At 49.2% G+C, this 26,820-nt stretch overlaps 1 long non-coding RNA gene across 1 annotated transcript; it reads right to left on the bottom strand.

Annotated features, from left to right (window-relative positions):
• Nucleotides 1–620: 620 nt before the first annotated feature.
• On the bottom strand, nt 621–26,104 carry LOC113907360. The gene is made up of 3 exons (XR_003515177.1): nt 25,849–26,104; nt 2,205–2,318; nt 621–829 (listed from the first exon to the last, which is right to left on the bottom strand). It is a non-coding gene; the product is annotated as an uncharacterized LOC113907360 (long non-coding RNA).
• Between the last annotated feature and the right edge of the window lie 716 nt (nt 26,105–26,820).

Raw genomic sequence — 26,820 nt, 5'->3', positions numbered from 1 at the left:
GAAACATTGGCCTAAGAAAGGGCGTGAATGCAAGTGGAGAAACCCGCGGGTCTTGGCGTCGGCCTGGCACAGTGTGGGTGTGGATCTGGGCCCCGCCTCTGTATGACTTTGGGTCAGAGTGAGTGCTTCGATAAATAGCACTGCATTTATTGTCGTTATTAATACTGGACTACGAACACGGCTGTTGACAGTATTTTTCTGCCAGACTATCCACTTCAAGATAAGTAGACTTTTCCAGTTTCTGCCAATGCTGAGCAGCCCAAATTCCATCATCCTAGAAGAGGAGACCAGATAAGAGAAATTACCTTTTTCCTATTCTATCCATTAGGGTTAAGACCGACTGAGAGAGAAGTCAAATAACAGTGGCTTCAACAAGATAGGCTGTTTCTCGCTGATATAACAGAAGTCCAGAGGGAGACTCCCTGTATGGAACTTTGTCTTCACAGTCCAATACGGCTGCATGAGCGTCAGCCATCATGTCCACCTTCCAGCCAGCAGGAAATTGGCACAGAAGAGGAAAAGGCAACAGGGTGCCCACCCACGATGTTTTAAAGAGGTTTCCCTGAAACTCTTTCCACATCACTCTGTTTGCCTCTTGTTGACCAAAATGTAGTCACAAGGGAGGTTGAGAAATACAGTCTTTATTTTGGGAGGCCACGTACCCAGCCAAAAATTGCAAGTTCCATCAGTAAGAGGGAACAAACACATTCAGTGTAGGTGACTCATAGGCGATGCTGCCCTTACTATTTGTGGGGGTGGGGGTTCAGGTGGTCTCTCAAGGCAGCCTGGAACCCACCTACGGGAGGATTATCTTTGGAGGCTTCCAGACCTGGTAAGAAGGAGCAAATATATTCAGGTGACATTTTGCAACATCCCAGGCACCCTGCCTTCCCTCCATCCTCATGTTGTGAAGCAGAAGACGAGAAAGTCCAGGGTTGGAGGGGGACAGCCTCCCCAAGGTCACCCAGCTGGCCAGGGACAGGGCTGGTTCTGGATTCTTGGAGGCCAACCTCCGATCAGTTTCCAATAAAGCTCACCCCGAGCTGTTGGGAATATGTTCATTTCCCGTCTTGACTCTGAGAGGCAGACATGGAAGGAGAGAGACACACACACATACATACATACATAGAGATGGATACCTACGTCTCTCTGTCTCCATGTCCGTCTCTCTCCTTTCCTTTTGCATTTTTGAAAAACAATTCAGAACTTCAGTTTATCAAAGTCACCCTTCCTGAATAAGAGGCTCCCAATGAGCCCAGGGGGCTCCCCAAATAGGACCCCCCAGCCCATGGTGTGTTTTTAGATCCCCACTGGGGGAGCCAGGCCTGGCCTCTTCTGGGAAGAGCTGGAGCTGGCTGTCTCTGGGTTTGGGGGAGTGTGTCTGTGCTGGCCCCGAGCATCTGGTGCCATCAACGGCGGCGGAGGCAGACGTGTTGAGGACGCCAGCCTGGGGAGAGGGGCAAGTGGGCCAGGCAGACAGACGTCACTGAACCTTGGCCATGACCCGGCAGGCATGCCCTGACAGTGTCCCAGCTCCCTGCTGGGGACTGGGATTTAGGGGCTACCCTGCTCAAGCCACAGCCTCCCAGACAGAAAAGGGCAGGATTCAAATCGGGTGGCTTCGTCGTCCCAGCCCTTAAGACAGTCCTCACGGCCCCACGCCCGCCCCACCCCAGGTGCTGGGTCCTCAAATCCACAGTGACCTGAGGGCCCAGCCAAGGACCAGGTGGTCCAGACACAAGTAGTAGAAAAGGGGGAGTTTTTGCAGGTGACTCCACACATACACACATAGAGGCATGTGTGTGGACGCACAAGAGCACATACGTGTGAGTGTACACACAGGCACACGTGTGGACACATGCAAGCACAGACACGCACAAATGAAGACATGTGGACACAATGAACCACGCACACACAGACATGCACGCTTACACACATGCACGCACGCTCACACACACACATGTGCACATGGCCCATGTTCCAAGCTCTTTGGGAATATTTTGGAGTCATCCAGTTTAGCCTCCTGCTTACAGAACCTTCTCCCAAGTCCAGCCTATGAGCTTGAATGCCCCCGGGGGTGGGGCGCTCATTACATTCCTGGGCACTCACCCCAGTGCCAGGCCACTCAGGACATCAGAAGAAGCCTCACTTGCCAGCCACGTGACTTGAAGACATGCCCCCCGCCCCCCACCACACACACACACCTTTTACTGCTCTGCGCCTCGGTCAGCAACCACGAATGGAGTCAATGTACCAAGCGCCAACCTGGTCTCTGCTGCCATGAGGCTTATATGCCATGGGGCATGTACAGCTCTTCTCTGAGGAGACAAGAATGTGAGAGTAATCATTCTTCATTGCTGCCTCCTCCAAAGCCAGCGGGCCCTTCCCCATTTGAAGCAGGGTGTCCCCACTGTGGAGAGGGGAGAATCAGAGGACCCGGGGCCTCTCTGCAAATAGGAGGGGTTGTGCTGTGTCCTGGGATCCAGCCTGATTCCACCCAGGAGTGTCTCCAGCCCTCACAAGGCTCCCACGGGTGAATGGCTGCTGGCCAGGGCTCCCCGGAGATGGGTGGTCGTTGGGGTCTCACCACGATGAGCCAGCTGCCAGCTTTCGTGAGCAAGGCTGCTGAGGAACATGGCAGAAGAAGATACTCTGGGCAGGAATGCAAGCATTGCATTGGCTGCTGTGTTATGGCCGGCAAGCCTCTCTTCTGCCCTGAGCCTATTTCCCCAATTCTTACCAATGGAGTGGAGCACACACACCTACCCCAGTACCCTGTGGTGATGGTCCAACCCACAAGTAGGTGCCTATCCCCAAAACAATAGGTACTCACCTGTATGACTATGCGTTTCCACCAAACTATTCTATAGAGAGAAAAGTGGACGCCCAGAGAGGGCAAGTCATTGGTGCACGGCCACACAGCGTGTGTGACCCTGCCACCCATCTCAACCCCTACTTGATGAAAGGAAAGCAGCTGCCCCATGGGCACGGAGACCGCCCCCAGCACAGGAACCCCACACGTCTGTCCTTCAACAACATACACCAAATCCACTGGGCATCGAAGTAACTCCTCCTTTTGCAAATGATCCGCAACAGAAAACTCCTCCAGAGACAAGGGAAAATATTTCCCCTAAACCTATTTACTTTTCAAATTTCAGTTGCCATAACAACTCGGCACAACTATTTATGTGAAATCTTCGCCTTCCAAGTCTTGTCGAGCACCACGCTCTGCAGAGAGTTCAACTCGGCCCTTTCAATAACAACACATTTTTTCAATCAATGTGGGTCTTGGTTTTTTTTTTTTTTTTTTCTTTTCTATAAACACACATAAAGTATGTTGTGCAAAACTTTTGAAAGCTAATAGGGAAACGCTGAGTTTTACAGACCTATTCTTCTCTGATTGCCCCCAGTAGATCTTTCTGAAGTATGACAGTGACAGAAACGACAAGCCAGCTTGGGTTTTGGGTTTTTTTTTTTTTCCAAATGTCTCTGAATTGTTTCCACTCCTGATGTCTGCGGAGCGCCTAGAGGCAGAGGGGGTTCTAGTGAAGGGCCCTGAACAACCGGCTCTAGCTCAGGCCCTGCCCCCAAACAGGCTGCGCATCCTTGGAAAACTCAGTGCAAGTCTCTGGGGACTTGGTCCAGGGGCACACTTGGTCCAGCTGGGCCCCCGCCCAAACTGAGGGATGGAGGATCAGGACAGGCATCGTGTGTCTGAGGCATCCTGCAAATATCCTGGGATCATGACAGCCATGGGCTTTCATTTTCCGAAACAACCCCAGCTTCAGATTCTCTGTTCCAGGGCCCGTGTGAGCCTTCGTACAAGCTGTTCCCTTTGCCTGGAATTTCCCCTTTGTCGACCTGTCAAGTTGACGTGAAGGGGCCTGTGCTCGATGTGAAGCTCTGCTGTTGCCGTCTTCAAGTTCATACGTAATTTTGAACAGGAAGCCTGGCGTTTTCATTTTGCAACTGGATCCTTGGATTTCATAGCGGATTCCTTGGAATTCCGTTCCGGCCGGTCTCTATTCTATCTAGCACATGGTGTGTATCAAACCGTTGAATCCCCAGACAACCCTTTAAACACACGGTGGTGATATGTTTTACACATAAGGAAACTGAGTCCCAAGAGATCAGAGGTCGAGGAGCATCATCATTCCCACCCACCACCACCCCCCCATCCCAATAGGAGCTGTTATGCATTAGGCACCATTCCAAACACTGTTTTGGGTCACCTCATCCAACCCTGTGAGAAGGGAACTACTATGATTCTCTTTTTCCAGAGGCACAGAGAAGTTAGGTAACTTACTCAAGATCACACAGCAAGCAAGTAGAAAAGCCATGCTTTCCTATGAGGCCCTCTGGATCTCTCCCCTACATGCCAGCAACAACTTTCTCAACAGGTCCTGACCTCTGAGCTAACCCCTCCCAGCCCATCCTCAGCACAGTAACCAGAGCCATGCATTTCCCATAACCTTTCGTTATGCCACTTTCTAGTGACAAATCCTCCCATGGCCCTCAGGAACCTCAAGAAACATCTAACCTCCTTCATCTGACCATTGAGACCCTCCGTGATATGACTGCTGCTGATTTCCACGGCTTCAGTGTCCCCTGGCTCTCCGTGCTCCCACCTTCTAGATTATCTGCCGTTAGATCTCTGCACACATCAGGCCACTTCTTGATTTATCAAGTTAGGGACCACTGGTTCCCGACACAGAGCCTTGGCACACAGGTATTCTAGAAAACTTTGCTGAACTGAACCAACATGTCCTGGTGGAATCCATCAGGATGGATGGATGAGTGGTGGCTGGCTGGATGGAGGGATGGGACGGTGGATGGGTAGGTGAATGGAAGGATGGATAGGAGAGTGGATCAGTGGATTGGGTGGTAGACGGGTGGGTGGGTGGATGGATGCATAGAATGGTGAATAGATGGGTAGATGAATATACAGATGGATGAAAGAAAACCCCAGAAACCATCCCATAACCATTAATACTTGGATGGTGAGGTACTCGAAATTCTGAGTATGGAGTAGACCAGCAATAAATGTTGATTGAACGGATGGTTAAATGAATGTCAGAGGGCAACTGGTGATTAACCCTCCATAAGCACCTGTTTTTCCTCTTGTTTATTCCTTTCTCTCCCATCTCCACCCTCATTCTCCCAGCTTTCCATTTCTTCCTTCAGTTATCACATGACTCACAGTGGCCAAGCTCCCCAGGTTCATGCCTGCACATTAATTATTGAGTCATATAATCCAAATTTATCTAATGAATTAATAATAGACCATAGGGGTATTTTAATAATGAAATATTTGGAGCTGTGTTTTGATAATTGCAGCAGGCTTTCATAATTACAGCACGGCTGTGGAACTAAAATCAAAATCAATTAGGTGGTATGCAATGACACCCCAGGAGCACCCCTCAAAGCTTCAGTAGATAGACCCACCAGGATGAGGAAGAACCACTTATCTCTGGAACCAGATGAGGCCTGGGGAGTCAAGGCCTTTGCTGGATGCATGAGCTGGGGAGGGATTCCAGGAAGGACAAGGAAAGGAACATCACTGAAATACATCAGATGTTTGAGTCACAAAGTGCTTTAAAGGTCAACTGAACACGCGTCTGCTCTTATAGAGGAAGAGATCGAGGTTCAGAGAGGCACCCTGACTCACCAAGGCATCCTTAACATAGAGAGCCCGGACTGTGTCTCTGGACTCCTAGTCCAGTGTTCTCTTGGCCCTGGAACACACACTGTCCCCCTTCGGCCACAATACAGCTCTCAATGGCTTGGCTATGACTCCTGCCTCAACCCCTGAGACTCCCTGTCTGTACAACCAAACCACGTGATGCTCATGAACTTTGACTTCTGCACACCTCTCTGCTTTGCCCTGTGCTGTGTCCTCTGCTCAGGGTGCCTTCCCTTCCCCACAGTCAATCTTAAAATCCTCCCAGCAGGGGTGACCTCCTTTCCTCCTGCCCTCAAGGGCTCCCACTACATGGTGATTGCTACTCTGTCTCCTCCAAAAAGATTGGAGCTCCTTTAAGCCAAGGGCAAGTTCATTGTGTCTCCCTGGGATGTTAACACGGGGTGCTAACAAAGAGTAAATGCATAATATAGGTTTATTCAAGGCCAGATGGTGGACCGGGAGGGAGGAACAAGAGCAAAGAAGGGAAATAAACAAAAAAGTTGGTTCTGGAGTTATTTCCAGAGTGCATTTAGCCAAGGCCTCTGAAAGGACATTTGGGTTTAAAAATACTTGTTTAGGGACATCTCTTGGATATTTAAGCTGCAACAAAATTAGACACAGGAAAGCAAGAGACATCTTCTCAAGAGGACAAAGAATGCTAATGCCGGCAGATTGGTATTCTAAACCACCATCCTCCCCCTCAATCCACCCCACACAGTCAAGAAACCTGGGCAATTGACCCTGAGGTCCCTCTCTAAGACGTGTCCTCAAGAAGCTACTTGAACTTCTGCAGACACTGCCCAAAGCGGGTCCCCTGTGCAGAGCTGACAAGCGGCAGCTGGGGCTGCAACGGGTGCGATTAAGATCCGTTTCTTAAGGCCGTGGCGATCCCACTGCCGGTAACCACGGAGCCAAGTGTGAACGGCAGAAGCCAGCCAGGTTTGGCCACCTTTATCATCTGTGAAACAACGGTCAGGTTTCTGGGGGTGGGAAGGAGGCTAACGTGCAGGAGTTTGGTAACCTCAAAGTATCACCACCTCCCACCTCCTTCCCCCACTCCCCACTTCCAAACAGGATCTATTGATTCAAGCTCTGAGCTTTATTTTGAGAGGCACCAAATGGCACCCCACTTCAGTACTGTTGCCCAGAAAATCCCATGGATGGAGGAGCCTGGTAGGCTGCAGTCCACGGGGTCGCTAAGAGTCAGACACGACTGAACGACTTCACTTTCACTTTCCACTTTCATGCATTGGAGAAGGAAATGGCAACCCACTCCAGTATTCTTGCCTGGGGAATCCCATGGACAGAAAAGCCTGGTAGGCTGCAGTCCATGGGGTCGCACAGAGTCGGACACAACTGAAGCGACTTAGCAGCAGTAGCAGCATAGCACTGCAGTTAAAAACACAGACGCCAGAGCCTGACTTTTAGGGTTCAAACTCCAGCACGGCCACTTAGGAGCTGTGTGACCTTGGGTGAGTCTCTTAGCCTCTCTATAACTCAGGGTCACTTGTGGGGAGTAATGAGCTGATTTTCCTAAATGCTGGATTAGGGGATGTCTCTGTTCTTACCTCCTCTGTTAAGAGGACCTTGATGTGCAATGCCCTTCCCTGACTCTCAGCGTGGACTGGAAAGTACTAGCCCGCCCACCAGTGCCAGGACTTAAGCCCATCCCCCATAACCAGCCAATCAGCAAAGTCCATTCCTCTGTACTACAGAGATTGGTCAGGATCAAACCCTTACCGTCAGTTCAGTTCAGTCCATTCACTCAGTCACGTCCAACTCTTTGCAACACCATGGACTGCAGCACGCCAGGCTTCCCTGTCCATCACCAACTGCCAGAGCTTGCTCAACCTCATGTCCATCAAGTCAGTGGTGCCATCCAACCATCTCATCCTCTGTTGTCCCCTTCTCCTCCCACCTTCAATCTTTCCCAGCATCAGGGTCTTTTCCAATGAGTCAGCTCTTCGCATCAGGTGGCCAAAGTATTGGAGTTTCAGCTTCAGCATCAGTCCTTCCAATGAGTATTCTGGACTGATTTCCTTTAGGATGGACTGGTTGGATCTCCTTGCAGTCCAAGAGACTCTCAAGAGTCTTCTCCAACACCACAGTTCAAAAGCATCAATTCTTTAGCACCCAGCTTTCTTTATAGTCCAACTCTCACATCCATGCATGACTACTGGAAAAATCATAGCTTTGACTAGATGGACGTTTGTTGGCAAAACAATGTCTCTGCTTTTTAATATGCTGTCTAGATTGGTCATAACTATTCTTTCAAGGAGCAAATATCTTTTAATTTCATGGCTGCAATCACTATCTGCAGTGATGTTGGAGCCCCCCCAAAATAAAGTCACTCACTATTTCCATTGTTTCCCCTTCTATTTGCCATGACATGATGGGACCGGATGCCATGATTTTAGTTTTCTGAATGTTGAATTTTAGGCCAACTTTTCCACTCTCCTCTTTCACTTTCATCAAGAGGCTCTTTAGCTCTATTTTCTTTCTGCCATAAGGGTGGTGTCATCTGCATATCTGAGGTTATTGATATTTCTCCCAGCTATCTTGATTCCAGATTGTGCTTCATCCAGCCCTGCATTTCGCATGATGTACTTTGCATATAACTTAAATAAGCAAGGTGACAATATATAGCCTTGAAGTACTCATTTTCCTATTTGGAACCAGTCGGTTGCTCCATGTCCAGTTCTAACTGTTGCTTCTTGACCTGCATACAGATTTCTCAGTAGGCAGGTCAGGTGGTCTGGTATTCCCATCTCTTGGAAGAATTTTCCAGTTTGTTGTGATCCACACAGTCAAAGGCTTTGGCATAGGCAATAAAGCAGAAGTACATGTTTTTCACTGACTTGATGGATGTGAGTCTGAGTGAACTCCGGGAGTTGGTGATGGTCAGGGAGGCCTGGCGTGCTGCAATTCATGGGGTCGCAAAGAGTCGGACATGACTGAGCAACTGAACTGAACTGAACTGAGATGTTTTTCTGGAACTTTCTTGCTTTTTTGATTATCCAACGGATGTTGGCAATTTGATCTCTGGTTCCTCTGCCTTTTCTAAATCCAGCTTGAACATCTGGAAGTTCACGGTCCACGTACTGTTGAAGCCTGGCTTGGAGAATTTTGAGCATTATTTTGCTAGCGTGTGAGATGAGTACAATTGTGTGGTAGTTTGAACATTCTTTGGCATTGCCTTTCTTTGGGATTGGATTGAAAACTGACCATTTCCAGTCCTGTGGCCACTGCTTAGTTTTCCAAATGTGCTGGCATATTGAGTGCAGCACTTTCACAGCATCATCGTTTAGGATTTGAAATAGCTCAACTGGAATTCCATCACCTCCACTAGCTTTGTTCGTAGTGATGCATCCTAAGGCCCACTTGACTTCGCATTCCAGGATTGTCTAACTCAATGAAACTATGAGCCATGCCGTGTAGGACCACCCAAGACGGAAGGGTCATTGTGGAGAGTTCTGACAAAACATGGTCCACTGGAGAAGGGAATGGCAAGCCACTTCAGTATTCTTGCCTTGAGAACCCCATGAACAGTATGAAAAACCCTTTTGAAGCCCACCAATCAGAGCTAAGGAGGCTCTTCATCAGGGATTATCAGCTAGTATGGCTGTCACGTAATTGTGACAAATGTTGGCTCTCCAAGTTTCGTCTGTCTAGAGGGTGAGAGAGACAAGGCAACTAAGAGCTTTGGGATCCTTGGGCGGAGAACGTCTGTGCCCTTTTCCCCTCTGCTCCCCAGCAGAGCTGGGTAGGCAGCCTTCTCTCCTGGTGCTCAAGGCTCCTGCTATCTCCTGTGGTAAAATGAAACAAAACTGGTCATTCTGAGTGTGGGCCTTGGGCCTGGTAGGCCTGATTCAAACCTCGATCCCGGGACATCGCTGATAGTCCAATTGTTAAGACTTTGCCTTCCAATGCAGGGGGTGTGGGTTCAATCCCTAGTCGGGGAACTAAGATCTCACACGTCTCGCAGCCAAAAAACTAAAACATAAAACAGAAACAGGATGGTATCAAATTCAACAAAGACTTTAAAAATGGTCCACATCAAAAAAAAAAAATCTTAAAAAACTAGAACAATCCCAAGCCTCCCTTCTTACATGTGGGACCCTCATCTCTCACTGGTCGGTTTCTTCACCTGGAAAGTGGAGATGACAAAGGACGCTGACTCTGGGGAGGCTCTGAGACTCAGTGCAGTAAGGCGTGCCCAGCACCTGGCACCAAAGAGGGGCTCGGGCAGAGGTGCAGGTCATTGGTAACATGCCCTTCCTGCCTTCTCATGCAACCGGCTCTTAACACATCTGTCCGCTGCCACAGTGGGCCCCTAAGGCAGGGCCAGTGCGGATGCTCCCTGTGCCTTCAGCATCCTGAGTGAGGCCAGGTGTGGGCGGGGGAGGAGCAGGGGGATGAAGGAAGGGACAGAGGAAGGGAGGGAGGAAGCTCAGGGGTCTTTCTGACACTGAAAGCCCAGCTGCTCCAGAATCAAAGCATATTTAGATCAGGAGACAGAAGACCAATCTTAAGCCCTTCACTCTGCAGAGACAGAGCTCAGAGGGAGGCTCTGACTTCCCCAGGGTCACACAGCAGAGCCTGGCTAAATAGCCCCCTCCAGTAGTGCCTCCCCAGACCCTGCAGCCAGCCTCTGGCTCCCTGGCAGCCCAACCCACTCAGGCTAATCCCAACGTGCAGCACCTTTTCCTGTCTGGAGGGAGAGACACCACCCCCAAGCCAGGTGTCCCCCTCAGGTGTCTCCTTCCCCAGAAGGGCTGGGCTCCAGAAAACACCCTGGGGCCTCCAGGCCAGAAGGAGCAAGGTGAGTCAGAGCCAGGTGAGGGGAAAGTGCAGCGAGAAAGAGCCTGGGGGTGTAGGGAGGGAGAGAGTGCTTTGTAAGTGAGTCAGGCAGGCAAGCTTCTCTCCAAATAATAGCAAGAATCTCTTGGCCTGAACTCAAGTCTGCAGAGCACAAATGTTGGTTTCCTGTCACTGAACTTGCGGGACCAAAGCCACCCGAGCTCGGTTCTGATCGCACCTGCCGTGTGACTCCTGTCATGGGGTGACCTCCGGCTTCTCTTCTTTTCTGGCGGCCTCATGGGGTGGTGGGGTGTGGGGGTGGGGCTTGGGGTGTGGGGGGTGGGGCAGGAGGTCTCTGTCTCGTTGGGGGTGGGGTGGGTCATGGGTCACCAGTTCTTCCCAATGAATTGCTTATATTTGAGGTTCTGACCTGTGAAGTGATCGTCCCTCCTCATGCCCCAGAAGCATCATTCCCTCCTCCAGGTAACAAATGCAGGATGCTTCCCCCGCCATGATGCCCTGATTAGGGGGTGAGGGAGGGCTTTACAGGAAACCTAGAAGCAAAGCTCTGGGTCTTGTTTCAAAGGAGCATGTCTCTCCTGCCCGTCCAGGGTGGGCTGCCCCAAAAGCACACCTCTGCTGACAAGCATGGTGGTGCAAAGGATATAAGAGGGTTTGGGGGAGAAGCAAGGAAGAAGTTAGAAGAAGTGACTGGGGCTCCAGCCCCCTGGGGACCTCTGGGAGACCTTGAACCACGCCTAGGAGTGTCTCACCCAAGGGAAGGGGGAGCTGGGGTACTGATCCTCCATCTCCCGTAGGGTCTGCCATTGGCCGAGGGGTACTCCCCTGGTGTGTTAACCTCTGTCCCCATGAGACCGGCCTGGGACCTGGGCCTCTTTGCTGCAGGGCGGCAAAGCTTGCCCCTGGATGCACGTCTCCTCAAGCTACACAATTCAGAGAAACTACACGGGACTGTGTGCCGGCACAGTTGGGGCAAATTCTGGATCAAAAGATATCAAAAAAGGAAGAAAAAAATGCCCTGCTGTCATTTCTGAAGAGCCAGGAACAAAAAAAAAAAAAAAACAAAGCTGGGTGTTGGGAGCAAAAGCGGGGTATTGTTCATGCCATCTGCACTCACCATTACAAAGGAGTGGTCAAACCACCTCAGACACCCCTCCAGCCAACCCCTGGACTCACCCTCACCCCATAGAAGACTGAGCTTGCCCCCCTCCTCCGGAAGCAAGCAAGGAACCTGAGTTACTTGTTTTAGCTCCCTCTGCAGCTGGCACATGAGCCCCTGGAAGCCTTGCCTGAATTTCTCATCTGGACTTATTGTTATTCAGTCGCTCAGTTGTGTCCACTCTTTGTGACTCCAAGGACTGCAGCACACCAGGCTTCCCTGTCCTTCACCCTCGCCCAAAGCTTGCTCAAATTCATATGCATTGAGTCAGCAATGCCCTCCAACCATCTCATCCTCTGTTGCCCCCTTCTTCTCCTGCCTTCCATCTTTGCCAGCATCAGGGTCTTTTCCAATGAGTCGGCTCTTCGCATCAGGTGGCCAAAGTATTGAAGCTTCAGCATCAGTCCCTCTAATGAATAGTCAGGGTTGATTTCCTTTAGGATTGACTGGCCTTTAGTTGATTTCTGTTGATAGGGGAAGGCCAAGCCCCCTGGTCAGTATCAACTTCATTAGGGAAGGACTGGCATTTAGAAGACATGGGGTGGGCCAGCATAGGAAAGATGAGAGCCAAGGGGTAGTGGGTGAGCATCAGCGGTGTCTGCCACGCTCACTCAGCTAGGAATACTAGCCCCGGCCTGTCCTCGGAGCTTTGCCATTTACACTGCACTCACCTGTGACTTCCTTCCATCACTTGCAGACATTGGTTCCACCCCCTCATTACAAATGAGGAAGTTGAGACCTGGACCAGGGAAATGGCTCACTGGTAAGAGGTCAAGAGGGGGCCACAAATCCAAGCAACTGGCTTCTAGATCCAAGAGAACCAGCTCCAGAATTAGCCCTGGCTCTGGGTTCAGATCCTGGTCTACCTCTCCTGGCTTTCACAATACAGAGCAGAGTTGTAGACTTGACTTCCCTTCGGCCTCTGTTTCATCAACTGGGAAGTAGAGACAAGATCAGGCCCCCTCGCAAAGTCGACGTCAGGATCCAACAAGGGGACACATGCAGACAGACAGGAGCAGACCCAGCGCACAGTAGCTGCTTAGTCATCAGTTCTCTCCAGACCCCTTTGGCCTCAGTCTGCTCCCCTCAAGGCACTCTGGGACTGGGGGCCAGGCTATGGTTAATCCAGCCAACACTTACTGAGCCCCTGAGGTTGCACTGTTCCCGTGTTAGTGCTGCTTATGAACAAGACAGGCCGGGACCCTGCCCTCGTGGGAGGCAGGCAGGTAAAGAGAGACTTGAGCAACATGGGGAGGGCTGCAAACCCTCCTGAGCGGGAGGCCTGCACACCCTCCTGAGTGGGAGGCCTGGGAAGGACAAATGGAGTTGCCCCGAGGAGAGTCAGGATGCATGGAGGAGGCTGGGGAGAAGTGAGGTCACAGCAGAAGCCAAATAGCCGGGCCTGGAGGCAGCCTGGGGTAGGAGCAGGGTGGAAGGCTGAAAGCTAGAGGTGGCAGGGTCAGACTTTTAAACACCTATGGCTGCTGCATGGATGCTGATCGGAGCCGACCAAGAAGGACCATCTCTTAACAGAGATGAGCAAAGATGATGGCCTGGACTGGGACTGCAGTGGGGAGGTGGGCAGAGCAGCTGCAGTGCCAGCGCCGGGTAGGTCCTTGGGGAGGCAGGAAGGGCAGTCAGGAGGCGTCAAGGACATCCTTTATTTGGGAGCCTGAGCTCAGCTTGTCCCAGGACCTCAGCTGACTCTGCCCAGGTTGTCCCAAGACCCAAAGTGCCACCCCGTGGGCCCCACACCCTTCCTGCACCTCGGGGTTGTGACTGTGGCCCCCTGGACCCTCCGCTTCCCTCGGCTCCATAGTCACTAACTTGCTTGTTGTCATTCAGTCGCTAAGTCGTGTCCAACTCTTTGCAACCCTATGGACTGTAGCACACCGGGCTTCCCTGTCCATCACTATCTCCTGGAGTTTGCTCAAATTCATGTCCATTAAGTCAGTGATGCCATCCAACCATCTAATTCTCCATCATCTCCTTTTCCTCTTGGCCTCAATCTTTCCCAGCATCAGGGTCTTTTCCAATGAGTCAGCTCTTCGCATCAGGTGGCCAAAGTATTGGAGCTTCATCTTTAGCATCAGTCCTTCCAAGGAATATTCAGGGTTGATTTCCTATAGGATTGGCTGGTTTGATCTCCTTGCAGTCCAAGGGACTCTCAAGAGTCTTCTCCAGCAGCACAATTCGAAAGCATCAGTTCTTTGGTGCTCAGCCTTCTTTCTGGTCCAACTTGTTGGGGCCCCCACCCATTTCTTCCATCAGCAGATACACAGACCATTGTCCTCCAGGACGAGCTCTGAGACCCAGCTCCTACTGAGAGAAACCAGAGGCCAGCAGAGTAAACAGACCTGGGCAATGATCCCTTACCTGGTAAAAATGTAGATAAATGATGGTGGGAAGGACTTTTTTTGGAGAGGTACCCACCCAGCCCCCAGGCTCTCTGGCAGGCACCTAGATCCATTTATCCATTGTCTGATTGTCAGAGGGACCTCCCATTACCTGTGTCTTCTCAAAGCAGTGAGGAGCCTTGAACTCCCAATTCAGGTTGGAGGCTTCTCCAAAGACCAACAGGGGACCCACTGAGTGTGCAAGGATCCCTAAGTCAGACAATGAGTCCAGCAAAGGAAAGCATATTTGAGAGGTTGTTCCAAAATGTACATCCTCACAGCGGGAGCATTCAAATTAACCTGAGCCACTGTTCCTGTTGGGGCTTTCCTGGTGGCTCAGACAGTGAAGAAGCCACCTGCAATGCAGGAGCCCCAGGTTTGATCCCTGGGTTGGGAAGATCTCCTGGAGAAGGGAATGGCTACCCACTCCAGTATTCTTGCCTGGACAATCCCATGGACAGAGGAGCCTGGTGAGCTACAGTCCATTGTTTCACAGTCAGACACGACTGAGTGACTAACATGTTCACTGTTCTTGCTTGTATTGGATTGTTTTGCTTCGGTTTGATTTTTTGCAGTTGAGCAAGGGATATATTATTACGGTTCATAATTCAAAAGGATGTATACTAAAAAGTCTATTAGTACAGTTATTCCTCAGTATTTGCAGGGCATTGATTTGTCCAGACTCCCATAGGCACCAAAATCCACGGATACTCAAGGTTTTTTTTTTTTTACAGAAAATGGACATAGTGTTTGCCTATAACCTATGCCCATCTTTTTAATTATTCCTGGATTTTTTAATGCTACCTAACACAATGTCACCAAATTCACACTTAAATTGAAGAAAGTAGGGAAAACCACTAGACCATTCAGGTATGACCTAAATCAAATCCCTTATGATTATACAGTGGAAGTGAGAAATAGATTTAAGGGCCTAGATCTGATAGATAGAGTGCCTGATGAACTATGGAATGAGGCTCGTGACATTGTACAGGAGACAGGGATCAAGACCATCCCCATGGAAAAGAAATGCAAAAAAGCAAAATGGCTGTCTGAGGAGGCCTTACAAATAGCTGCGAAAATAAGAGAAGCGAAAAGCAAAGGAGAAAAGGAAAGATATAAGCATCTGAATGCAGAGTTCCAAAGAATAGCAAGGAGAGATAAGAAAGCCTTCCTCAGTGATCAATGCAAAGAAATAGAGGAAAACAACAGAATGGGAAAGACTAGAGATCTCTTCAAGAAGATTAGAGATACCAAGGGAGCATTTCATGCAAAGATGGGCTCGATATAGGACAGAAATGGTATGGACCTAACAGAAGCAGAAGATATTAAGAAGAGGTGGCAAGAATACACAGAAGAACTGTACAAAAAAGATCTTCATGACCAAGATAATCACGATGATGTGATCACTGACCTAGAGCCAGATATCCTGGAATGTGAAGTCAAGTGGGCCTCAGAAAGCATCACTATGAACAAAGCTAGTGGAGGTGATAAATTCCAATTGAGCTATTCCAAATCCTGAAAGATGATGCTGTGAAAGTATCACAAATATGCCAGCAAATTTGGAAAACTCAGCAGTGGCCACAGGACTGGAAAAGGTCAGTTTTCATTCCAGTCCCAAAGAAAGGCAATGCCAGAGAATGCTCAAACTACGGCACAATTGCACTCACCTCCCACGCTAGTAAAGTAATGCTCAAAATTCTCCAAGCCAGGCTGCAGCAATACGTGAACCGTGAACTTCCTGATGTTCAAGCTGGTTTTAGAAAAGGCAGAGGAACCAGAGATCAAATTGCCAACATCTGCTGGATCATGGAAAAAGCAAGAGAGTTCCAGAAAAACATCTATTTCTGCTTTATTGACTATGCCAAAGCCTTTGACTGTGTGGATCACAATAAACTGTGGAAAATTCTGAAAGAGATGAGAATCCCAGACCACCTGACCTGCCTCTTGAGAAATTTGTATGCAGGTCAGGAAGCAACAGTTAGAACTGGACATGGAATAACAGACTGGTTCCAAATAGGAAAAGGAGTACGTCAAGGCTGTATATTCTCACCCTGCTTATTTAACTTCTATGCAGAGTACATCATGAGAAATGCTGGGCTGGAAGAAACACAAGCTGGAATCAAGATTGCTGGGAGAAATCTCAATAACCTCAGATATGCAGATGACACCACCCTTATGGCAGAAAGTGAAAAGGAACTAAAGAGCCTCTTGATGAAAGTGAAAGAGGAGAGTGAAAAAGTTGGCTTAAAGCTCAACATTCAGAAATCGAAGATCATGGCATCTGGTCCCATCACTTCATGGGAAATAGATGGGGAAACAGTGGAAACAGTGTCAGACTTTATTTTTTGGGGCTCCAAAATCACTGCAGATGGTGACTGCAGCCATGAAATTAAAAGATGCTTACTCCTTGGAAGGAAAGTTATGACCAACCTAGATAGCATATTCAAAAGCAGAGACATTACTTTGCCAACAAAGGTTCGTCTAGTCAAGGCTATGGTTTTCCCAGTGGTCATGTATGGATGTGAGAGTTGGACTGTGAAGAAAGCTGAGTGCCGAAAACTTGATGCTTTTGAACTGTGGTGTTGGAGAAGACTCTTGAGAGTCCCTTGGACTGCAAGGAGATCCAACCAGTCCATTCTGAAGATCAGCCCTGGGATTTCTTTGGAAGGAATGATGCTAAAGCTGAAACTCCAGTACTTTGGCCACCTCATGCGAAGAGTTGACTTATTGGAAAAGACTCTGATGCTGGGAGGGATTGGAGGCAGGAGGAGAAGGGGACGACAGAGGATGAGATGGCTGGATGGCATCACTGACTCAATGGACGTGAGTCTGGGTGAACTGCGGGAGTTGGTGATGGGTAGGGAGGACTGGTGTGCTGCGATTCATGGGGTCGCAAAGAGTCGCAAAGACACAACTGAGCGACTGAAGTGAACACAATGTCAATACTATGGAAATAGTTATAAAGACAACAGGAACGCTATGTGAATAGGTGCCTGCAAAGAGCAAATCCTAGTCTTGCTTTTTACTGGCATTTATTGGAATTCTTTTTCCTGAATATTTTCTATCTGAGGTTGGTGGAACCGTGGTTGGATGCAGGACCCAAAGGTGGCTGGCCGACTGTATACTGAAGAGTCTCCCTTCAGGGCACTGATTGGTCCAGACTCCCAGTCTGTCAGTATATTTAAAACACTGAATTGTACCCATAAGGCGAATTGTATGGTAAGCGAGTTATATCTCAACACAACTGCTGAAAAAAGAAAGAGTCTCCCTCCTCCTACCCTCCTCACCCAGGTACCACTCTGCTATCCTGGAGACAACTCTAGGACCTATGCTCTTCTGCCCCATCCATTCCTTCTTTAGACTTGGGTGGATCTGAGGTTTAAAAAAAAAAATGATGCTGCCAAAATAAAAGTACTGAATGTCTCTCTTTCTCCCTCCCTGTGTGACATTCAATAAGCACCTACTACCTGCAACCATTCCGACATCTGTTTCAAACTTCACCACCACGTACTGAGCAGCAATAGTTACTTCCACTTGCCAGCTGAAGAGGAAAGCTGAGCAGAGCTTTCCCAACTCTGGACCTTTCACTGAAAGAGAGGGATAAAAGACGCGATTTTTGTGTGTCTGGATTCTTTCCCTTAGTGTCACGTATCCAGGGTTCCCCCACATTGCAGCCTTTGTCAACGCTGTGTCCCTTTTCACGGCTGAATAGTAGTCCACCGTGTGCCTGGACCCCCACTGGATTTATCTCTTTCTCTCGAGGTGCAGGTGGGTCATTTGCACTTTCGGGCTGTGGCGAATAACGCTGCTATGAACATTCATTTGCAGTTTTTTTGTGTGGACATATGTGTTCATCTCTCTCCGGTGAATGCCTGGGAATGGAACTGCCGGATCACACGGTAACTCCAGACGTCATTGTTTGAGGAACCACTGGACTCTTTTCCAACGCAGCTGCACCTTTTTTTTTTTTTTCATTCTCCAGACAAGAGGGCCGTTTCTTGAGCCAGGAGCTCACACAAATGATCTTACCGAATCTTCCCTACCAGCTGCGGAGGAGGTGGACGCGACTTTCATCCCATCTTCCAGATGAAGAAACTGAGGCTTAGCAAGGCAGATCCACTGGCCCAGGTCACCCAGCCCGTGTCCCGGATTCCAGCCAACTGGCTGGCCTCGGACCCAGCCATCAAGGAGCTGACAGGACCTTGGAGGCTGACGTGAGAAATCGGCGGGTGGTGGGGTGCGGACGAGACTCCAACACTGGGGAGACCCTCCCCCATGCCTGCCAGGTGATCCTGGAGAGCATTTACCCTGGGGCTTAACCGGCTGAGAGCGAAAGCCCTCGGGGGCTGTAACTGAAGAGGCCGGCCCTGGGGCTCTGCTGGGGCAGGAGAGAAGGCATAAAGGCTTCTTTGTCTTGCCCATTGTTCAGTCGGCCAGCCAGTCTTGCCGCACCCCTCGGACCAACGAGGGACGCGCTGGGTCTGCAGAGCAGCTGGGCTGTCTCAAGTTCTCCAGGGGGCCCCCTGGGATGGGCCTGAAGATTCATTAGGGGCTTGGGAAATATTGGGGGATTAGTAGATACCCAGCGTATGGGAAACCATGCCCTGATTTTTTTCACTTGTCTTCTGTCCTTAATGTAAAGTCCCCGGGACACAAGCAAGCACAGAAAACCAAACAGCCCTAAGGACGGGTACATTCAGCCTTCCACGCTGAGCCCGCAGCCGTATCCAGATCTCTTGTGTATCTTTCCAGAAAATTGTCCTTGCTTGTAGAGGAAAGCATTTGCACATGTGTATGTGTGTATCTGCTTGATTTTTTTTCACACCCATCCCATTTTTTTTTTTTTTTTGTGGCACCTGGAGATGATCCTGTCCCAAGACCAGCCCCTGCCTTCCTCTCAGTGACTGTGGTACTCTGTCTAGAGAAGCAACATCCTTTATTCAGTGAAGCTGCACTGAAGCTTTCCTAGTCTTCCTACTGGGCTTCCCTGATAGCTCAGCTGGTAAAGAATCCGCCTGCAATGCAGGAGACCTGGGTTCGATCCCTGGGTTGGGAAGATCCCCTGGAGAAGGGACTGACACGAAAGTCTTGCACATGGATCTTGGTACACAAGGGTGAGAACGCCCTGGGCGTGTGTGAGATGGGCCATTGTTTTGCTTCTCTGCTCCACAGAGGGGGCAGACTTCACACTCTCCCCAGCATGGCGTGGGAGCCCCTGTGTGCCCAGCACCCCACCAGCACAGGATGGCATCAGCCCTTCTGTTCTTTACTTTTTCTGTATAAAAGAGCACATCCATCCTCAGAGTCCGGCTTGGTGAATTTTCACCAAGTCAACACCCCTTGTAACCAACACCCAGCTCAAGACCCAGAACATTCCCAGCTCCCAAAGCCTACTGGTCACATCCTTCCCAACATCACCCTGATGTTTGGTCAGCCCTTTCTGCTCATTAAAAACCCCCTCCTGTACCCAACCTGCTTCATCACAGTGGCCACGCCAGCATCACCTCAAGCATAAGCCAGAAAACTTAAAAAAAAAAAAAAAAAAGCCTTTGTTTTAAAGGAAAGATAAATCAATCAGAACAAAGGTCAGTCAAATCCAGTTCATAGCCCTTTTTTTGTATGGTCCGAAGGCTTAAAAGGATAACCTTCATTAACTATTTTTAAATGGTTTATAAAGAAACTCACAGAAGAATAATTCGTGGCACATAAACATTTTATCAAATTCAAACTCCAGCACCCATAAATAAAGTTTTATTGGAAGGGAGGCATGTCCTTCATGTATGGATTGTCTCCGATCTCCTTCTGGTCACAACAGCTGTCGAGGAGTTACTACAGAGACCCTGTGCTCACAAGGCTGAAAATATTTACTATCTGGCCCTTTGCAGAAAATGTTCGCCAGTCCATAACCAAAGCATCATCCCTCCTTAGGTAGGGACCTAGATGCTGTCCCTTTTGGGGGCTGGAGCTGCAACAGGATCCAAGCCCCCCTCCACCCACTGGGGCCTCAGGGGGTGCAACCAGAGCCCAGGTGGCAGATGCTGCAGCCTGGACTCGCTTGCAAGGCAGCAAGGATGGAGAAGAGGAACTGAACTCGAGCAAGTCTAGAGGTTACAGCGGCAGCCGTAAGCTGCTGAGGGATGTGCAGACAGAAAGAAGGAAGGATGAGAGGATTCGGGAACTATTTGGGAGAAGCACTTAATGGCTTCATCACCCCAGGAATCCTCTGATCCTGTGCATGGCACAGGTGTCCAGAATGCATTTAACCAAGGGAAGGAATTAAGGGAGAAGAAACAACATTGTTGATTGCAGGAGGTGTGTGTGTGAGGGGAGAGAAGACCCCACACAACCGCCAGGGTGGTTATTTGTGCCGGGCACCACAGGACATTTGAGAATCACCTGGCCCAGCTGCCCATCCAATTGAACAGAGAATTGTGGGATTAATATCGAGTAGTTTGCCATGGGATGTTTCTAGAGGTTTCTCCTGGCTTGAGAGTGAAGACAGTGTACACAGGCTGCAGACTCACAAGCCTGCAGGAGAATTCTGGCCACATCACTCAGGAACCCTGGGTAAGTTCTCTTCACCTCTTATATCCTCAGTTTTCCCTTCTGTGAAATAGGACTGTAATCTTGACTTTGTAGAAGTACCATGAAGATTAAAGGAGATGCTTGTGTGTGAGCTGATGGCTCATTGGAGCCACAGCCCAAATGCCAGCCCCTTTGGGGTCTTCAGAAAGGTCTTTGTAGATGGGCAGCCAAGAGTTCTACTGTTTTGTTGATTCGGAGACATTTTCCCCAGAGGGTGACTCTGCGGGAACAGAGTGGAGGCGTTCCGGGTTGGGGAGACGCCGTTTACGACTCTGAGTGATGCCAGCTCCAACTCTTATTGTCATAAAGGAAGTTATTCAAACACAATCAATTAGGCACCCATATTAGCATATTTTTCATTGTAATACAGCCGCAAAGAGGAGATTCTAGAGACTGTTTATTGCTGTTCTGAGCTAATATTTGTTAAAGTGATTAATATGTTTTTCAAATATCTGTGACAGGCATGGCAGGAGTTATTTATCTCCACCGCCTGGAGCCTGGAAGGGTGCCGGGTGAGAGTCCTCGGAGAGGGACTCCAGGTAGGGGCCTCGGAGGACCGCTGGGGACAGTGGCCACCTCCCCCTCCCTGCTCAAGCCTCACCCCTTCCACTGTCCCCAGTCCCAGCCCCACAAGCCAGCCTTGAACTCCCAGCTCTATTGACCGTTTTCATCAGCATTCAAGGGCGTCTCTCAATGCAACAGATAAAGACCCCACAACCCCTTCTCCATCAATTCCTCTGAACCCCCGTGTCCTCCAGCTCTTTAGCCGTCTTCCTCCTTTTCTCCAAACTCTTCCAAAGAACCCTCCCTACCTCCTTTATTCACCTTCCAGTCCCGGCTTTTAAGAAATCATTCTGAGATATGAAAAGCACACAGAACCTTCTAGAACAGCACCGTCCAAAAGAAGGTTCTATGATAATGGGAATGCTCTCTTATCTGCATCGTCCAGTATGAGATCCATGAGCCACATCTGCCTGTCGAGCCCCTGAAACGTGGCCGGGGTGACTGAGCAATTTACTGAAAATAAAATTTTTAATTTCGTTTACTTTTAGTGAACTTCTACGTATTTAATTTTAAACTTTTTATTTTGTATTGGGGTATAGCCAGCCGATGACCAATGCTGTGATAGCTTCAGGTGAATAGGGAAGGGACTCAGCCTTACGTACGCATGTATCCATTCTCTCCCAAACGCCCCTCCCATCCAGGCTGTCACACGATCTTGGGCAGAGCTCCCTGTGCTATGCAGTAGGTCCTTGTTGGCTATCCATTTTAAATAGAGCAGTGTGTCCATGTCCATCCCAAACTCCCTAACTATCCCTTCCCCGCATCCTTCCCCCAGCAACCATAAGTTCAATGAACTTCTATTTACATTGAAGGCCCATGTTTGGCAAGAGACTACAGCGTAGAACCACTCAACTTTAGAGAGTCACACAGTGAACACTGCATACTCACCACCCATCAGCTTTATCGAATGTCTACATTTTTGTCATATCTGCTTCTGATCTTTTTTTTATGTAATTAGATGTTACGGATCTGTTTTCCCCTTTTCCTCTGTTGAGTTTACCCACTGTCTCGAATGTTTACATCTCAGTATTTATCCTTCCCATTCATGTTTTTATGCTTTTACTATATATGGATCCCCAAGTGATACATAGCATATTTTTCACATTTTAATACTTTGTATACATGGTAAATTATTCTATACATCATTCTGCAACTTGCTTTTTTTTTACCCCCAAATCAGCATCACACTAGTTCATATTCACCAAACTATAGTATTCTACTGCATAAGCAGCCTGTTGTTTAGTTCTCATCTTGAGGAGTGTGTTACTAAAAACATTGTGATGAACATCTTGGGACATATTCCTCCGGGCAACAGGCTAATGTTTCTAGAGAATATTCACCAGGAAGCAATAGTTCAGTCAAGTCACAAAGCTTTAACTTGACTAGATGCTCCCAGATAGCTCTCCAAGACACTTGTACCAACTCACACTCCCACCAGCGGCCCGGGAGAGGCCTGGCTGCTCTGCGTGCTCATTGACACTTGGTATTCTCAAGTTTTAAATTTTCTGTTAAGCAGATGGGTGGCCTCTTACGGTTCTTTCCATTTGTATTTCCTGATTACCGGTGAAGTTAAACGTCTTCCATGACAATCGGTCATTTGGGTTTTCTCTTTTGAGAACTGTCTGATTGTACCTATTGCCTATTTTTCTCCTGGCTAATTGGTGTCATTCTTTTTGATTTGCAAGTGCTCTTTACATATTATGGATTCAATTCTCTTTTAGTTATATGTGCTCAGATATTGCTTTCTGGGCTTCCCAGGTGGCTCAGTGATAAAGAATCTGCCTGCAATGCAGGTTTTATCCCTGCATTGGGAAGATCCTCTGGAAAAGCTATCTGGAAGAAGGAAACCCACTCCAGTATTCTTGCCTGGGAAATCCCATGGACAGAGGAGCCTGGAAAGCTACAGTCCATGGGGCCACAAAAGAGCTGGACATCACTTAGTGATTAAAGAACAACAAAATTGTTTTCTAGTTTTGTCTACTCTGTTAACTTACTTATGATGACTTTGATTGAAAAGAAGTTTTTAATTTTAAGGCAGTCAAATTTATACACTCTTTCTTTAAGGTTTGTTTTCTGTGCTATGATAAGAAATCTCTTATCCCAGGGTTATAAAGACATCTTATATTTCCATTTGTAATTTAATTTTTTCCCCTATTTGTATTTAGATCATTACTGCATCTTGAATTTATTTGTTTGTATTGTGCTATGCAGTTTGGTATCTAATTTAATATTGTTTATATTAGCTGTCAACACTGCATGATAAAGTTGTGCACAAAATTGGTGATTTAAAACAGCACACATTTATTCTCTCACAGTTTCTTTGGGTCTACAGTCTGGACACAGCTTAGCAAGAGCCTCTACTTAGAGTCTGACCCAATGCCATAGTCACGGAGTTGACTGGGGCTGAGTTCTCATCCAGAGGCTTGACTAGGGCATGATCCATTTCAAGCTCCTCAGGTTGTTGGCAGAATTCACGTCTAGCCAAACATGGGGACTTCAATTTAAATAGAAGTTCATCAAACTTGTGGTAGCTGGGGGAAAGGATCGTAGCTGTAGGATTCATGGCAGCTTGTCTCCTCAAAGCCAGCTATGGAAAGAAAGAGAGAGTGGGAGAGAGAGAGACAGACCCCCAGTAAGACAGAGTCTTAGGTGATGTAAGGTGATGGGAGCAGTGACGTCCATCCCCTTTGCTGTATTCTGTCGGTTAGAAATTAGGTTGCCAGTCCTGCCCACACTCAAGAGGCAGGGGCTGCGCAAGGACCTGAAAATCAGGAGGCGGGATCACGGCATCGTCTGAGGCTATCTTGTGCACGTTGCCCATCATTTGCCAGTACTCTTTGGTTAAAACTTTCTATTTTTAGAGTGACTTAGGTTCACAGCAAAACTTAGGGGGAAATACAGAGATCTTTCATAAATTTTTTTCATAAAATTTCATAAAAAATTTTCATAAATACCCCCGTATGCATCGCTTCCCCCATTCTCAACATCCCCCCACCCAAAGGGCACCTTTGTTAGAACTGATGCACCAGCAATGACATGTCATCATCTACCAAGGCCTACGGTTTACGTTCTAGCAGCTCAGTCTTGGTGGTGTATGTTCTATTTGTTTGGAAAGTGAAAGTCGCGCAGTCGTGTCCAACTCTTTGCAACCCCATGGACTATACATACAGTCCATGGAATTCTCCAGGCCAGAATACTGGAGTGGGTAGCCTTTCCCTTCTCCAGGGGAACTTCCCAACCCAGGAATTGAGCCCGTGTCTCCTGCATTGCAGGCGGATTCTTTACCAGCTGAGCTACCCAGCAAGCCCATTTTTTTGGACCAATGTATAAATGGCAACCCACTCCAGTGTTCTTGCCTGGAGAACCCCAGGGACAGTGGAGCCTGGTGGGCTGCCGTCTATGGGGTTGCACAGAGCCGGACACGACTGAAGCGGCTTAGCAGACTTAGCATAATGATATGTACCCATCGTTATGATATCATCCAAAGTGCTTCCACTGACCTGAAAAATCCTCGATGCTCTGCCTGTTCATCACCCCCCTCCAGTTCCTGGCAACCACTTTTTACTGTCTCCATAGTTTTGCTTTTTTCCCAGAATGTCATAGAGTTGGAATCATACAGTATGAAGCTTTTTCAGATAGGCTTCTTTCACCTAGTCATATGTATGTGCGTTTCCTCCATGTCTTTTCATGGTTTGATAGCTCATTCCTTTCTCGTGATGGATAATACCCACCAGCCTTCTTTTATAGATGGCCCAACCTCTTTTCCACTGACCGGTAACGCTTTCTCCATCACGTACGAAGTTTCCCGAGGCACAGAAGTCTGTTTCTGGGCTCCTTTGTGATTGTCGTTGCTGTAGTGGGTTTCCTGCTTCTACCATCCGCCTGAATATGCTCTAGTATGGGGTCATCAAGAGTACCATGCTGTTGAATCATACGGGATCTTTCCAGACCTCACCTGGCTAGACCCCTCACAGACACTGGGTTATTGCTGTTCAGTGGCTCAGTCGTGTGCGACTCTTTGTGACCCCATGGACTGCAGCCCGCCAGGCTTCCCTGTCCTTCACCATCTCCCAGAGTTTGCTCAAACTCACGTCCATTTGAGTTGGTGATGCCATCCAACCATTGCATCCTCTGTCATCCTACTGGGTACTAAGGACCTTTCTGTCCCTCTTGAATCATCCTCTCCAGGTCCGAGGTGCCTTGGCGTGGATCTCCTCCACCAGCTGTCCCACCTGCCTGACACGGAAGCCCCTTTCTGTCCCTCTTGAATCATCCTCTCCAGGTCTGAGGTGCCTTGGCATGGATCTCCTCCACCAGCTGTCCCACCTACCTGACACGGAAGCCCTAGAAGTCATTCACGCTTTGTTCACTGTCCAGGTAATCCCCTGGGCATTGGAACTGAAGGCCATCTTCAGGCTGAGGGGCTCACTCCCCATCCCAGGCTGGAAGCTTCCTGGATTTCCACGTTGGCGTAGCCAGTGGCTCGTTAAACTCCACCCAGCAGATTCATGGCCAGCTTGGACAACACAACTGCACGGCACTGGGGCTTGATTCCACCGCCCCCCCCATCAAGGACCCCCATCCGTCATCTGCCTCTCACAAGAGGTGAGTCTCCCACCCTACGCCCGCGGTCGCCTCACCTGGGTCTGGCCACCTCCTTCCATCTCCTGAGCTCTCACCCTGCGCAATCCACCGTCACCTCCTCCACGAGCGCCTTCCGTAGCCTCCCAGCTCCCACGCCCGCCCTCTGCAGTCAATTCTCCACACGGCGGCCAGAGCAATATTTTCAAAAACATAAATCATCTCACATCATCCCCCCACTTAAAACCCTTTCCAGAGCTTCCCACTGCTCTCGGAATGGGATCCAGTTTCCTCAGTGCGCCCTCAATCAATAGTGGCCTGTCACCTCCTCTCCAGCCCCATCCATCACCACCCGCACCCCCACTCTCAGCACCCCCTCACCCCACCCCTGCTGGACCGTGGAGATGATCTGATTATTTCTCTAAGGGGGGAGACTTTGGGGGTGGTCCAAGCGGTCTGGGGGTGAGGTGCCAAATTTCCCCTCTGAGTGGCAGGACCCGGGCAGGGCCACGAACCCCGAGGAGGTCAGGTTAAGCGGCGCTATTTACTTTAACCCTCTCCAAAGTGTGTTTTGGTGGTGGGAGAGAGTTATGAATAAGCTCTTAATTCCAGGGAGGGCGTGGGTCAGCTCTCCGACAGCGGCGTTTATTGACATTCGCGTCTGAGCCTTCGCCCAGCGCCCCGAGTTTGAGTGGCCTGTCTGTGGCCAGCCTGGTGGCCCCAGCTCACCTGGACCCGGATGGGCACGGTCCTACCTGTCAGCTCTCTCCAAACTGGCACCAGCATCTCGATTTTCCTACTGGACCCTCAGGGAGTAAGCATCTGAGAAAACCGTGGTGAGCGGGGAGGAACCCACACCCCACACCCGGGAGGGAACACCCAGAAACCAGACGCCACCCACGGAACCAGGCGGGCGGGAGGTCAGCGGGGCCGTCTGAGGGCCTGTCACCTGGTCGGGTTGTTTGTTTGCATTTTCACCGGGCTGACAGGGTCCTTGGGAACAGAGAGGGAGCCAGCCGGGCTTGCGGGCG

The sequence above is a fragment of the Bos indicus x Bos taurus genome, chromosome 17, assembly GCF_003369695.1.
Source record: "Bos indicus x Bos taurus breed Angus x Brahman F1 hybrid chromosome 17, Bos_hybrid_MaternalHap_v2.0, whole genome shotgun sequence".
Classification (NCBI taxonomy): domain Eukaryota; kingdom Metazoa; phylum Chordata; class Mammalia; order Artiodactyla; family Bovidae; genus Bos; species Bos indicus x Bos taurus.
This window is presented reverse-complemented; position numbering and strand designations above follow the sequence as displayed.